The sequence below is a fragment of the Pan troglodytes genome, chromosome 11 (genome assembly GCF_028858775.2).
Source record: "Pan troglodytes isolate AG18354 chromosome 11, NHGRI_mPanTro3-v2.0_pri, whole genome shotgun sequence".
NCBI lineage: Eukaryota > Metazoa > Chordata > Mammalia > Primates > Hominidae > Pan > Pan troglodytes.
In genome coordinates, this window is record NC_072409.2 from 104,451,907 (window position 1) to 104,465,919 (window position 14,013).

At 39.7% G+C, this 14,013-nt stretch overlaps 1 long non-coding RNA gene across 1 annotated transcript in view; it reads left to right on the forward strand.

Annotated features, from left to right (window-relative positions):
* The window catches only part of LOC134807686 (uncharacterized), a 353,765-nt gene that overhangs the window by 112,143 nt on the left and 227,609 nt on the right, over positions 1–14,013 (forward strand). Inside the window, exon 2 of the long non-coding RNA XR_010148766.1 lies at positions 2,757–2,827. This is a non-coding gene — a long non-coding RNA (uncharacterized LOC134807686). The remainder of the gene's footprint in view (positions 1–2,756; positions 2,828–14,013) is intronic.

Genomic DNA, 14,013 nt, shown 5'->3' on the forward strand with positions numbered 1-14,013 from the left:
AAGTCACAAAGATTTTCTCGTGTGTTTCTTTTTAGAAGTTGTATAGTTCATAAAATTATAAAAGGTCAACTTTGAGCATAGTGACAAAAGACTGTTTATCAGAAATGAAGCTAGACTGCATTATTTTAAGATGATATTTCCTCAAATTCTAGCCATGTGATCCCTCTTAGTTATCTACTGCTACATTTTTTAAAATTACTCAAAATTTAGTGGCTTAAAGCAATTATTAGTTTATACTTTCTCCGTGTCAGGAATCTCTACATGGTTTAGCTGGTTTAGCTCAGCTTTTCTTTCAATATTTTGGTCAGGTTCTTGTTTGCCCAAACTGTTACCGTTGTCTCAAACAGATGCAATAATAAATGAGTGGCATAAATGATTGGCTCTGATTGTTTCTGATAAGGGTTTCAGGCAAAGGCTGTTCATATTGAGTAAGCTCTGAGTCAGGTCAAACCCATGCCTGGGCTTTTTTCCATAAAGTTGCAAGACAGGTCAAATAATGAATATTTTTTGGTTTGGTAACTTTTGGGGGAGATTGAAACACATTATTCCCCTCTGGTTCCTGCTACTTTTCTAGTTTTTGTGGCTACAATGATGGTGAAGCTGTTAGTTTTTGAAAACGCCTTTGCAAAAAGTACAGCCGTGGGAAAATTACAGCTATGGGGTAGATCTGACCTAGCATTACTCGTTGTGTCTTTAGCCTTCAACCTGCTTTAATTATTCTTGGGCTTAGGCTGGGCTAGCTGTGGGAGACATTTAGTTTATAGTTTAAATGATAATGGCCCTTCCCCGAAGCTCAACCCCCATTTATAAAGTTAATGGGAGACCATTAGACTAGAAGGAGGAGAGAAGCCTGAGTTCTGTTATGATGTAGACATAAACAGTTGCCAGCCATTATTCTGGAGGTCAAAATATATGCAAATTTCTGAATTACTTCTGCAGATACATCACTATTGTAGAACTTAAGATTGGCCTTTTGAGATATCTTTTCATTGTTTGCATGTCTGACACCCATGGATCCACATAGACCCACCATACCATGGCTCTTTTGCCCCACCCCGAAGTGACTCAGCACAAGAGAACAGCTTCCACTTCCTATGATTTCCTCTCCAACATAACTAATCAGCAGCAAGCACCCATTGGCTAGTCACATCCACCCATTCCCCCAAACTACCTTTGAAAAGCCCCTATCCTGTTAGCCTACAATAAGATGGATTTGAGTACTAACTCTGTCTCTTGTGTGGCTTGACCGGCCTCATGTCAATTAAACTGTTTCTTTACGGCGATGCCGTGGTCATTGTGCAGTGGGCATGAAGAACCCATCTGGTGATTACATTTTCAACATTACTATAGAGTGCTGATTGGGGGATGAAATAGGGAAAATTTAAATGCCATGAATCTCACCATTCTTACCAAAATTCAGCCATTTTTCTTAGATATATATTTCTCTTAAACATTAATTTTGGCAATTTTGCCAGTTTCCTGTGTTTTTACAGAACAGCAGGTTTTTGAAGGTTTTTACTCTACCATTGCTGAAATCATCCTCAGTATTTCTCCTATATGTTGGGTAAAATTTGCAGAAATCTTCTGAACCAATAGTACATTTTTTCTCCTGAATATTTTTCTCACAAATTTAATTTTCTTAATCTAAGACTATTTCTTATCCAGGACTTGATTCGTGACTATTCATGTTATCTGTTTCCTCTTGAGTCTACCGTTTAAAAAAAGTGTACCGTTTAAAAAGTGTACCATTTAAAAAAAATTCTTTGTAATTTTCCCCTATTAGTATTTAAATACTTTCATGGTATGTAGCAATGTTCCCCCTTTCTTTCCTGATATTTGCAATTTGTGTGTACACTATGACTCACTTCTTTTTCCTGGTCAATCTAACTTTATAATTTTCTTTTAATAGATTTTTATAAATAATCATACATTTTCACTGTTTTCTCTATTGTTTTTCTGTTCTCAATCCCATTGATTTTGTTTTTATGTTTAACTTCCTTTGATTTTTGCAGGGGAAGGAGAGCAATTAGTTGTAATTAGTGTTTTTTTGTTTGTTTGTAGTTCCTAGTATGAAAGCTTAAAACGCTTATGCCTTAAAACTCCAGAAAGCACTGCTTTAACTACTTGCCTCAAACTTCAATATCTGTAGTATTCATTTTTATTCAATTCACTGTATTTTCCAAAATTTGGAGGCTTCTATTTTGGCCCAATACATTGTATAAAAGGTGTTGTTTTATTTACAGATATGTGGGACATTTCTGATATCTTTAAATTATCAAATACATTAAACAATTGTAATAACTTTAATATGTTAAAAATTTAAGTAGATGAAGACAAACTCCATTAAAAATGACATCTAAATTTAGAGATAAAAACTAGATGGGCACATCGGATGAGATTAAAGGCACAGTAGATATTACAAAGGAAAAAAGCTAGTAAACTCAATAAGAGCAATAGGAACTTTCCAAAATAAAACACACAAACAATAATATACCTGAGCTATGTGACCTCAGGTGGCTACATATAAGTGTTAGTGAAGTCCCAAGAAAAGAATAGAGAGATGTGATTAAAGAGCAAATATTTGACAAAATAATGGCTAGAAAATTTTGGAATTGATTAATCATTTTCTTCTGTTATATGTTCTTCTTAAAATTTTAAATATATTGAATGCAGTTATAATAACAATTTAACGTTATTGGTAATTCCAATAACTGCTTTAATTGGATTTTGATGGATTAATATTTCTTTCTTAACAGGTCATATTTCTCTGCTTCTTTGCACGCCTGATAATTTTTAACTTGATATCTACATTGTGAATTTCACCTTGGTGAGTGATGAATATGTTTATACTCTTATAAATTGTTTTTGACATTTGTTTTGAATCACACAGGCTATGTAGAAACAGTGTGATCATTTCAGTTTTTGTTGTTAACAACTGTTAGGCATTATTAAAGCAGTATTTAGTCTATCGTTAGGTATTCTACATTTCTGAGGCAAAACCATTCTGATTACTGTATCTTATCTAATGACCCAGTTGTCCTGAGTTTTTCAATCTGTTTGGTGGGAAGAGGTACTACTCCTGGCTCTGAGTGAGTGCCAGGCATTATTCTCTTGTATGACTTCGGGTGTTTCTCTTCCTATTCTCAAGTAATTTTCTTACATGCATGTGCTCATAATCATTTTGCTAAATATTCTAGGTGGAGTCTACAGATCTCTGTAGTTCTTTCTCTGTGCAGCTCTTTGCTCTATGATATTCTGTCCTACAAACTCTAGCCACTTTTATCTTCCCATATTCTTAGCTCCATCTCCTCAAATCAAACAGTTGGCTGGGTTCTGCCTAAGTTTCCTCTCCCTCTCCCTACACTGTAGGCTAGAAGCTCACCCAAGGTAATCCAGAGCCCAACTGTTTTATTTTGTTTGTTTGTTTGTTTGTTTGTTTTTCCTATCTTTTAGGGATTATTGCCCCCCTTTGCCTCTGTTTTGTCTTTTCTTCATTGTTTCCTTCTTTCCCTCCCCTCCAGGCCTCCAGCACAAGACAGGGTTTTCCCTGTCTCCCCACTCCTCTGTTGCCAATCCTGCTTCTATGTGCTTAATGAGAAAAAGAGGAGAAAAGACTGAAAGCAGTTTTGAATTCTCCATGTCTGGTGGTACAACCGGTTCTGTAATCCCCTCAAACCGGGCCTTTGGCCATTTGTTAAAATTTGTAACAAAATTATGGTTCACAAGAGGTCTGGTCTCTCTCTTAGAAAAGCAATTGTGTAACTGGGTTTTCTTACTGCCTGCTGCACAAAAAAAAGTCAGTTCAGGAAACTGCAGTAAAGAGAGTTTAATTGATAAAAGGCCACCCATGTGCCATGCCAGAGATGGAGTTATTACTCAAATCAAGTATCATCAAGGGCTCATAAGTTAGGAGTTTTTCAAAGGTAGTTTGCGGGAAGTAGTAGTGTGGCAACGGTGGGTGCTTGCTGTTGACCAATTGGGCCGGAGATAAAATCATAGGCAGTGGAAGCTATTCTCTTGTGCTGAGTCACTTTGGGGTGGGTACAGGAGCCATGGGCTGGTGGGTCCATGTGGAGCCATGGGTGTCAGAAGTGCAAAAAACCTGAAAATGATTCGGAAGGGGGGAATGGCATGGTCCCTGGCTAGGGCTCCACCCCCGGCCCTGTGCTCACGGACCTAGGTGAAGACAGGCATTTTTGTTTTCCTGCCCAAATGTTGCATTTCTGTCCTGGCCTGCCATGCCCCCATCCTGTGCATATGAAAACCTCAGGACCCTAACAGGTAGGCACACGGGTGGCTGGACATCGAGAGGAGCACATCAGCGGAGGAACACACGGGTTGCTGGACATGGAGAGGAATGCACCAACAGGCACCGGCAGCCGGGAGGCCACTGACCGGCAGAACAACGCAGAGTTTGGCTGGGGCAATTGGAGGAGAGCCTGGAACACTGAGTGGCCCACCTCCAGGGGAAAACCAGTCTCCTTTCTGGCTTCCTCATCTACTGAGAGCTACTTCTACTCAATAAAACCTTGCACTCATTCTCCAAGCCTATGTGTGATCCGATTCTTCCAGTACACCAAGGCGAGAACCCCAGGATACAGAAAGCCCTCTGTCCTTGTGATAAGTCAGGGGTCTAATTGAGCTGACTAACACAAGCCGCCTATGGACAGCTAAACGAAAACAGCACTCTGTAACACATGCCCACGGGGGCTTCAGCTGTAAACATTCACCCGCTAGACACTGCAGTGGGGTCAGAGCCCCACAGCCTGCCCATCTGTATGCTCCCCTACAGGTTTGAGTAGCAGGGCACTGAAGAAGTGAGCCACACCCCCATTGCACAGCCTGCTAGGGGGACAAGGGAACTTTTCCCATTTCAGAAAGATATCTCAAAAGGCCAACCTTAGGTTCTATAACAGTGATGTTATCTGCAGAAGTAATTGGGGAAGTTGCATGTCTTGTGACCTTCAAAATAAATGGCTGGCAATCTTTTATGTCTATACTTTGAAGAATTCAGGCTTCTCTCTTCCCCCTAGCCTGGTGGTCTCTCAGTAGCTTTACAAAGGCAGTTGAGTTTGGGTGAAGGGCTATTAACATTCAAAGGATAAACTAAATGTCTACTAAAGTTAGCTATGCCTAGGAGTAATTAAGACAGCTTGAAGGCTAAAAGCAGGAGAGGTGTTGGCTAGATCAGATCTCCCCAAATGCCATCATTTTCTTACTGATATAATTTTTGCAAATGCAGTTTCAATTGCTTGCGCCACATTCTTTCATGTGGGTGCCTGGATCTGTGAATATTTCAACTTAGTTGATTGCTATGAGACTTCAACTATGAAAAATTCAAGAAAAATTGTGATTTTGCGTTTATGTAGTAAGTTTGCAGGAAGGATACCATCCAGTTTTCTTTATCTTATCTAAAGCTTATGCTAAAGTTATTTTTAGCATTTTTTTTTTTTGTGGGAATGAAGGTTAAGAATGGTGTTAAAAAACAAGCAACAATTGTAAAAGTGCCTAACATGCTTACCTTTTGTCTTTAGTATTTGAATTACTTTGCAAAGGCTGCCATAACAAAATACTGAAGCAGGATATTTCCCTGACCCTCTTCGCAAGCAGGAACTGGAGTGCATGGGCACCGACATGGGTGAACACTCACTTGCTGCTCCACCCATTGTGGGAGGGGGAGCACAGGTGAGTGGGTGCAGGAGCCAGGGCGAGCACTTTTGGGTGCTGGCAAGAGTAAATTCTGTACCGGTTCTGTGGCAATGTCTAGGGCAGGATGGCCATGATCCCTGAAGCCCCAGAGGAAGTGTTGCAGTGCCGTCTTAGCTTTGCCGTCTGCAGATGGCTTAAGTGTTAATAGCTCAGTGAAGAGTCAGTGTGACAGCATTTGAATCCACACTTGTGGCACATGAGTACCTGTCCGGCGACCAGGAGGAATGATGTCGCATGAATGAATTGAAGATAGTAAATGTGGAGGATTTTATTGCCAGTGATAGTGGCTGTCAGTGGGAAGGGGAACTGAAAAGGGATGGAGCAGGAAGATAATCTTGTAGGGATGACTGCACTCCTCTCCAAAGCTATGCTGTCAAGCTGTCCCTCTGAAGTCAAGCCACTTCTCTCTCACATCTAACCCTAGCCTCTGATGTTCAGCTGCCTCTCCTCTCTCTGCTGGTTAAGCCTGAGGTTTCTAATGGGCACAGGATCGGAGGCAGGGTGGGCATGGGTGGTTTTAGAAAAGGCAGTAGTCAAGCAGGAAAACAGGGATGTAAGTTCTCACTTTGGTTCTCACCAAGGACCTGTCCTCTTCTGCCCAGAATTTCTTGCCTCCTCTTCCTATCAATGCTATAGACTGGGTAGCTTAAACAATATAAATGTATATTCTCACAGTCCTGGAAGCTTGGGTTTCAAGATGAAGTTGTTGGCAAATGTGGTTTCTTCTGAGGCCTCTCTCCTTGGTTTGCTGCCTTCTCATTGTGTGACCTCCTCACATGGTCTTCCTTTGGTTTGTGTCTGTGCCCTACTCTTCTTTACTTTCTTTGCATTTTTAGACGGAGTTTTGCTCTCCTTGCCCAGGCTGAAGTGCAATGGCGTGACCTCAGCTTACTGTAACATCTGCCTCCCAGGTTCAAGGGATTTGCCTGCCTCAGCCTCCAAGCAGCTGGGATTATAGGCGCCTGCCACCACGCCTGGCCAATTTTTTGTATTTTTAGTAGAGATAAGATTTCACCATTTTGGTCAAGCTGGTCTCAAACTCCTGACCTCAGGTGATACACCCACCTGGGACTCCCAACTCTTCTTTTCTTATAAGGACCACAGTCATAATTGGATTAGGACCCACTCATCTGAACTTATTTTACCTCAATTACATCTAAAGGACCTATCCCGAAATATAGTCACATTCTAAGGTAAGGTCAGTTAAGACTTCAACATATGAATTTTATGGGGACCCAATTCAGGCTTAAAACATGAGTTTAATGTGACTCTAATCCCAGCTACTTGGGAGGCTGGGGCTGAAGGATCACTTAAGGTGGTGTTCGAAGTCAGCCTGGGAAACAGAGGGAGACCCCATCTCAAAATTAAAAAAAAAAAAAAGATCAGTTTTGCAACTAAGCCCTAATTTTTGTTTCTTATTATAAACTAAAAATAAAATTCTAATGCTCCCCAACCATCTGAATGGACTTCCTCCTCAGCCAGGATGCTTTAACTGGAAAGACTGGTTCAGGCCATGATGGGAAGTAGGGGTCGGACATGCTTCATTCTACCTCTCAGGCATTAACATCAACACAGATCGTAAGTCTGATAAGAAACATTTACAATCTATTCTTTCTGAAGCCTAATACCTGAAGGCTTCATCTGCATAAAACTTTGGTTTCCACAACCTCTTATGGCAACCCAGGCATTTCCTTTCTATTGATCCCGGGTCTTTAGATAAACTCAACCAATTGTCCACCAAAAAATTTTTAAATCTACCTGTAACCTGGAAGCCACCCTACGCCACCCCACCCGACCCCCAAACACCCCTCCCCATCCTTTTCAAGTAGTCTCACCTTTCTGGACCTTACCAATGTATTTCTTAAATGTATTCGATTGAAGTCTCATGTCTTCCTAAAACATATGAAAGCAAGCTGCACCACAATCACCTTGGGCACATGTTCTGAGGATCTCATGAGGGCTGTGTCACGGGCCACAGTCACTCATATTTGACACAGAAGAAATCTCTTCAAATATTTTACAGAGTTTGACTCTTTCTGCCAACAGTCTATTTATGTAAACCTCTTTTTAAATGTTTTAATTTAAAAGAAAGAAGGCTATTTTTGGATGTTTGAAGAGTTAATTCTCATATACAAACACAAAACCAGAAGAATACCAACCAAATAAAGTTAAATTTGAAATAAATATTAGGGTTCTAAGCCTATTATACAATTAGCTACAGCTACAACTACAATGTATATATGTAATCACTTCTGAGCTAAACTAAACAATATTTTAACTCCATAAATCTAGCTGTTGCCTTTATATTATGAGATGAGATCCCTTAAGATTAGAAAAATTTTTATCCATTTTCAAGATGATAAATTGTCCCTAGTATCCCTTAAGATCAGAATTTTTTAGCCGTATTTAAGATGATAAAATGTTTCTAGTCAGCATTTTTAACTATGGAGAATGTATATGTTATAAAAATAATTTCTGTAGACCAGCAGAATCATATAAATTAGAACTATAAAAACCCAAAGCCTCAGAGGTAATTTAGATCTGCCACTGATAGTTTCTTTCTTATATTACTGTCAACAGCATTTGCTCCAATTTAGAATGTAATAAAGATGTTTCCCACAAAGTAACCTTAAAATGTTTGTTGATATGCAACACGATTATCTCAAAGTATTTTATTACTTATCTTATTTGTCTTTTATCTGTATCAGTTGTTAGTTTATATGATGTATATGTATATATACACACACACACACACACACGCAATAGTTTCACTTAGTTTTCTCGATTCTGTGATGCATAAATGTGTATGCTCTTTTTTTTTTCTGAATCATCAGAGGTATAAGGGATTGGAAAACATTCCCATATACTATTCCAATCCTTAATGCCAAAATGAAATTCACCACAGTTTAAAGCTTCTTCATGCTCATATTAAATCAGTCTTCCAGCACTGTATTTGAAATTTATGTCAATCTTGTATGCTCTCTCCTTCATAGATTTTTAGTATTCTTTCAAGACTTAGCCAATGACAGCTACTTAAATTTTACACCCAAAGCAAAAATTTCAGGAAATTTCCCCAGTCCTTTAATTTCTTAAACTCAGATACTCTGTTATTCATAGCACCACTATTAATAATGAAGGAAAAACAAAAGGGAAATTGTATGTCAAAAATAATTGGTCAAATTATATCAAATTCCAAAAAATCCCTTTCTCTCTGTAAAAGTAAACTTAAACATTATCTTTGTGTCTCCTGCACAGTTAATTTGTTTCTGTTCTACCAACCATTGAAGTCAAAGGACTCAATCACTTGTAACTTTTTCCAACAGGTAACAAATATTTTGTTTCCCTGGCAATAGTAGTTCAAGATCATGCACACAAATAAACAAAGTAGAAATCATTGGTATTGACTTGTAATAGCTGATATTTGCATGCATGTATAAAGTACTGATTGCAATTGTATCGAAATACCGTACTACACATAATATTGTGACTAAGTGTTAAGGAGCAAAAATGATGACAAATCCTCAAAATTGCTTACACAAAATGTGAACATCAGAAGCCTTATATTTTCCCCCAAAACACAGAGGTTTGTGCTTGTTGATTCTGATATGAAGTGATCTTCTAGGAAGTCAAGTATACATATTCCTATATTTTTCTGGAAGTCAGCAAAATGTGTTTAATGTAGTAAACAAGATAAATATTAGAATATATATTAATATCTACTTAAAAGAGATTACAACTATCTATACAGCTTTCACAAGCAAACAATAGAGGAAAAGTAAAGATCACAGATATGACAATAACATACAAAAATAACAGAAAGCAACTCTATTTCAAGAAAATTCCTTTGGAATAAAAACATAGCAAAACGTAAGCCGCCATCTTTTTTATGGGATAGGTCTACAGGTTTGCTGACAGACAATGAAAGCTCCTTCCTCTGTAATTATCTTGCCCTCAAAAGTAATTAGGTAAGCAATGACCCAGATATAATTGTTTCCCTTTGTTTTTCTTCATATGAGTCTAATATGTGTTCCTGTCCTCCAGGGGCATTCTCACTGGCTCACTGGTTTTGGAGACAAAACACACACCCCTGAAATATTTACATAACAACAGAAAGGAATTTATGGATCTGAGCCTGTATTAAAGGTTTGAAGAAAATCACTTCTGAATTCAGTGTGTTTGTGATAAGAATGGCAAATTATGGCTGTTTGTGATGGTCAATATTAGGTGTCAACTTGATTGGATTAAAGTATGCCTACATAGGTGGTATAGTAGGTTTCTGGGTGTGTTTGTGAGGGTGTTGCCAGAGGAGGTTAAGTTTGAGTCAGTGAACTCAAAGAGGAATACCTGCCCTCAATGTGGGTGGGCACCATCCGACTGGCTGCCAGAGTGGCTAGAACAAAGCAGGCGGAAGAAGTGACATAAGGTGACTTGAGTCTTCTGGCTTTCATCTTCACCTCATCTCATTGGGACTGGCTAGTCCATTTTGGGGGATGTTGTTATAAATCCAGTTTTCACAAGAATCCTGCTGAATTTGTTTAGTCAATAACCTACCCTCAATATCTGATCACCCTTGAAATTGAATAGAATCAGCCCACAGAGGGCGAGCCAAAACAGCGTGGGGTGTTGCCTCACCCAGGAAATGCAAGGGGTTGGGAAATCCCCTCCCCTAGACAAGAGAGACTGCACTGTGAGGAACGGTGCATTCCATCCCAGATACTACACTTTTTCCACGGTCTTCCCAACCCACAGGCCAGGGGACTCCCTTAGATGCCTACACCATCAGAGTCCTGGGTTTCAACACAAAACTGGGCGGCTATTTGGGCAGCCACCGAGCTAGCTGCGGGAGTCATTTTTCATACCCCAGTGGTGCCTGGAATGCCAGCAAGACAGAACTGTACACTCCCATGGAAAGGGGGCTGAAGCAGGGAGCCAAGTGGTCTAGTTTAGCAGAATCCCTCTGTCCCTCCGCCTGCCACGGAGCCCAGGAAGCTAAGATCCACTGGCTTGAAATTCTCACTGTAAGCACAGCAGTCTGAAGCTGACCTGGGATGCTCGAGCTTGGTGGGGCGAGCGGCATCCACCATCACTGAGGCTTGAGTTGGCAGTTTTGCCCTCACAGTGTGAAGAAAGCCACCAGGAAGTTCAAACAGGGCAGAGCCCACTGCAGCTCAACAAAGCCTCTGTAACCAGACTGCCTGCTGGGTTCCTTCTCTCTGCGCAGAGCATCTCTGAAAGAAAGGCAGCAGCCCCAGTCAGGGGCTTATAGATAAAATTCCTATCTCCCCAAGACAGAGCACATGGGGGAAGGGGTGGCTGTGGGCACAGCTTCAACAGACTTAAACTTTCCTGCTTCCCAGCTCTGAAGAGAGCAGCAGATCTCCCAGCACAGCACTTGAGCCCTGCTAAGGGACAGACTGACTCCTCAAGTGCGTCCCTGACCCCTGTGCCTCCTGACTGGGAGACACCTCCCAGCAGGAGTCAACAGACACCTCATACAGGAGAGCTCTGGCTGGCATTTGGCAGGTGCCCCTGTGGGACAAAGATTCTAGAGGAAAGAACAGGCAGCAATCTTTGCTGTTCTGCAGCCTCCACTGGTGATACCCAGGCAAACAGGGTCTGGAGTGGACCTCCAGCAAACTCCAGCAGACCTGTAGCAGAGGGGCCTGACTCTCAGAATGAAAACTAACAAAAAGAAAGGAATAGCATCACCATCAACAAAAAGGATGCCCACAAAAAAAACTTTATCCAAAGGTCATCAACATCAAAGACCAAAGGCAGATAAATCCATGAAGATGAGGAAAAAACAGGGCAAAAAAGATAAAAATTCCAAAAACCAGAATGCCTCTTCTCCTCCAAAGGCTCACAACTCCTTGCCAGCAAGGGAACAAAACTGGATGGAGTATGAGTTTGACAAATTGACAGAAGTAGGCTTCAGAAGGTGGGTAATAGCACAATCCTCTGAGCTAAAGGAGCATGTTCTAACCCAATGCAAAGAAGTTAAGAAACTTGAAAAAAGTTAGACTAATTGCTAACTAGAATAAGCAGTTTAGAGAAGAACATAAATGACCTGAAGGAGGTGAAAAACACAGCACAAGAACTTCGTGAAGCACATACAAGTATCGATAGCAGAATAAGTCAAGTGGAACAATGATATCAGAGATTGAAGATTAACTTAATGAAATGAAGTGTGAAGACAAGATTAGAGAAAAAAGAATAAAAAGGAACGAACAAGGCCTTCAAGAAATATGGGACTATGTGAAAAGACCAAGCCCATGTTTGATTGGTGTACCTGAAAGTGGTGGGGAGAATGCAACCAAGTTGGAAAACACTCAAGAACTTCCCCACCCTAGGGTCAACATTCAGATTCAGGAAATACAGATAATACCACAAAGATACTCCTCGAGAATAGCAACCCCAAGACACATAACTGTCAGATTCACCAAGGTTGAAAAAGAAAAAACATGTTACCGGCAGCCAGAGAGAAAAGTCAAATTACCCACAAAGGGAAGCCCATCAGACTAACAGCGGATCTCTCTGCAGAAACCCTACAAGCCAGAAGAGTGGGGGCCAATATTCAACATTCCTAAAGAAAACAATTTTTGACCCAGAATTCATATCCAGCCAAACTAAGCTTCATAAGTGAAGGAGAAATTAAATCCTTTACAGACAAGCAAATGCTAAGAGATTTTCTCACCACCAGGCCTGCCTCACAAGAGCTCCTGAAGGAAGCACTAAATATGGAAAGGAAAAATTGGTACCAGCCACTGCAAAAACATACCAAATTGTAAAGACCATCAACACTATGAAGAAACTGAATCAACTAACAGGCAAAATAACCAGCTAGCATCATAATGACAGGATCAAATTCACACATAACAATATTGACCATAAATATAAACAGGCTAAAAGCCACAATTAAAAGACACAGACTGGCAAATTGGATAAAGATTCAAGACCCATCAGTGTGTTGTATTCAAGAGACTCATCTCACATGCAAAGACACATATAGGCTCAAAATACAGGGATGGAGAAATATTTACCAAGCATATGGAAAGCAAAAAAAGAAAAAAAAAAAAAGCAGGGGTTGTAATCCTAGTTTCTGATAAAACAGACTTTAAACCAACAAAGATGAATAAAGACAAAGACGGGCATTACATAATGGTAAAGGAGCAATACAAGAAGAGCTAACTATCCTAAATATATATGTACCCAATACAGGAGAACACAAATTCATAAGGCAAATTCTTGGAGACCTATAAAGAGACTTAGACTCCTACACAATAATCATGGGAGACTTTAACACCCCACTGTCAATATTAGACAGATCAAGGAGACAAAATATTAACAAGGATGTTCAGGACTGGAACTCAACTCTGGACCAAGTGGACCTAATAGACATCTACAGAACTCTCCACTGAAAGTCAACAGAATATACATTCTTCTCAGCACCACATCGCACTTATTCTAAAATTGACCACATAATTGGAAATAGAACAGTACTCAGCAAATGCAAAAGAATGGAAATGATAACAAAGAGTCTCTCAGACCACAGTGTAATCACATTAGAACTCAGAATTAAGAAACTCACTCAAAACTGCACAAATACATGGAAACTGAACAACTTGCTCCTGAATGACTACTGGGTAAATAACAAATTAAGGCAGAAATAAATAAGTTATTTGAAACCATGAGAACAAAGACACAACATACCAGAACCTCTGGGACACAAATAAAGCAGTGTATAGAGGGAAATGTATAGCACTAAGTGCCCACAGGAGAAAGCAGGAAAGATCTAAAATTGATACCCTAACATCACAATGAAAAGAACTAAAGAAGCAAGAACAAACAAATTTGAAAACTAGCAGAAGCCAAGAAATAACTAAGATCAGAGCAGAACTAAAGGAGATAGAGACACAAAAAAAGTTCAAAAAAATCAAAGAATTGAAAAGATTAACAAAATAGATAGACTGTTAGCCAGACTAATAGAGAAGAAAAAAGAGAAGAATGAAACAGACCTAATAAAAAATGATAAAGGGGAGATCACCACTGATCCCACAGAAATACAAACTACCATCAGAGAATAGTAGAAACATCTCTACTCAAATAAACTAGAAAATCTAGAAGAAATGGATACATTCCTGGACACATAGACCCTCCCAAGACTAAAAAAGGAAGAAGTTGAATACCTGAATAGACCAATAACAATTTCTGAAACTGAGGCATTAATAGCCTACCAACCAAAAAAAAAAAAAAAAAAAAAAAAAACACCCCAGGACCAGAGGGATTCACAGTCAAATTCTACCA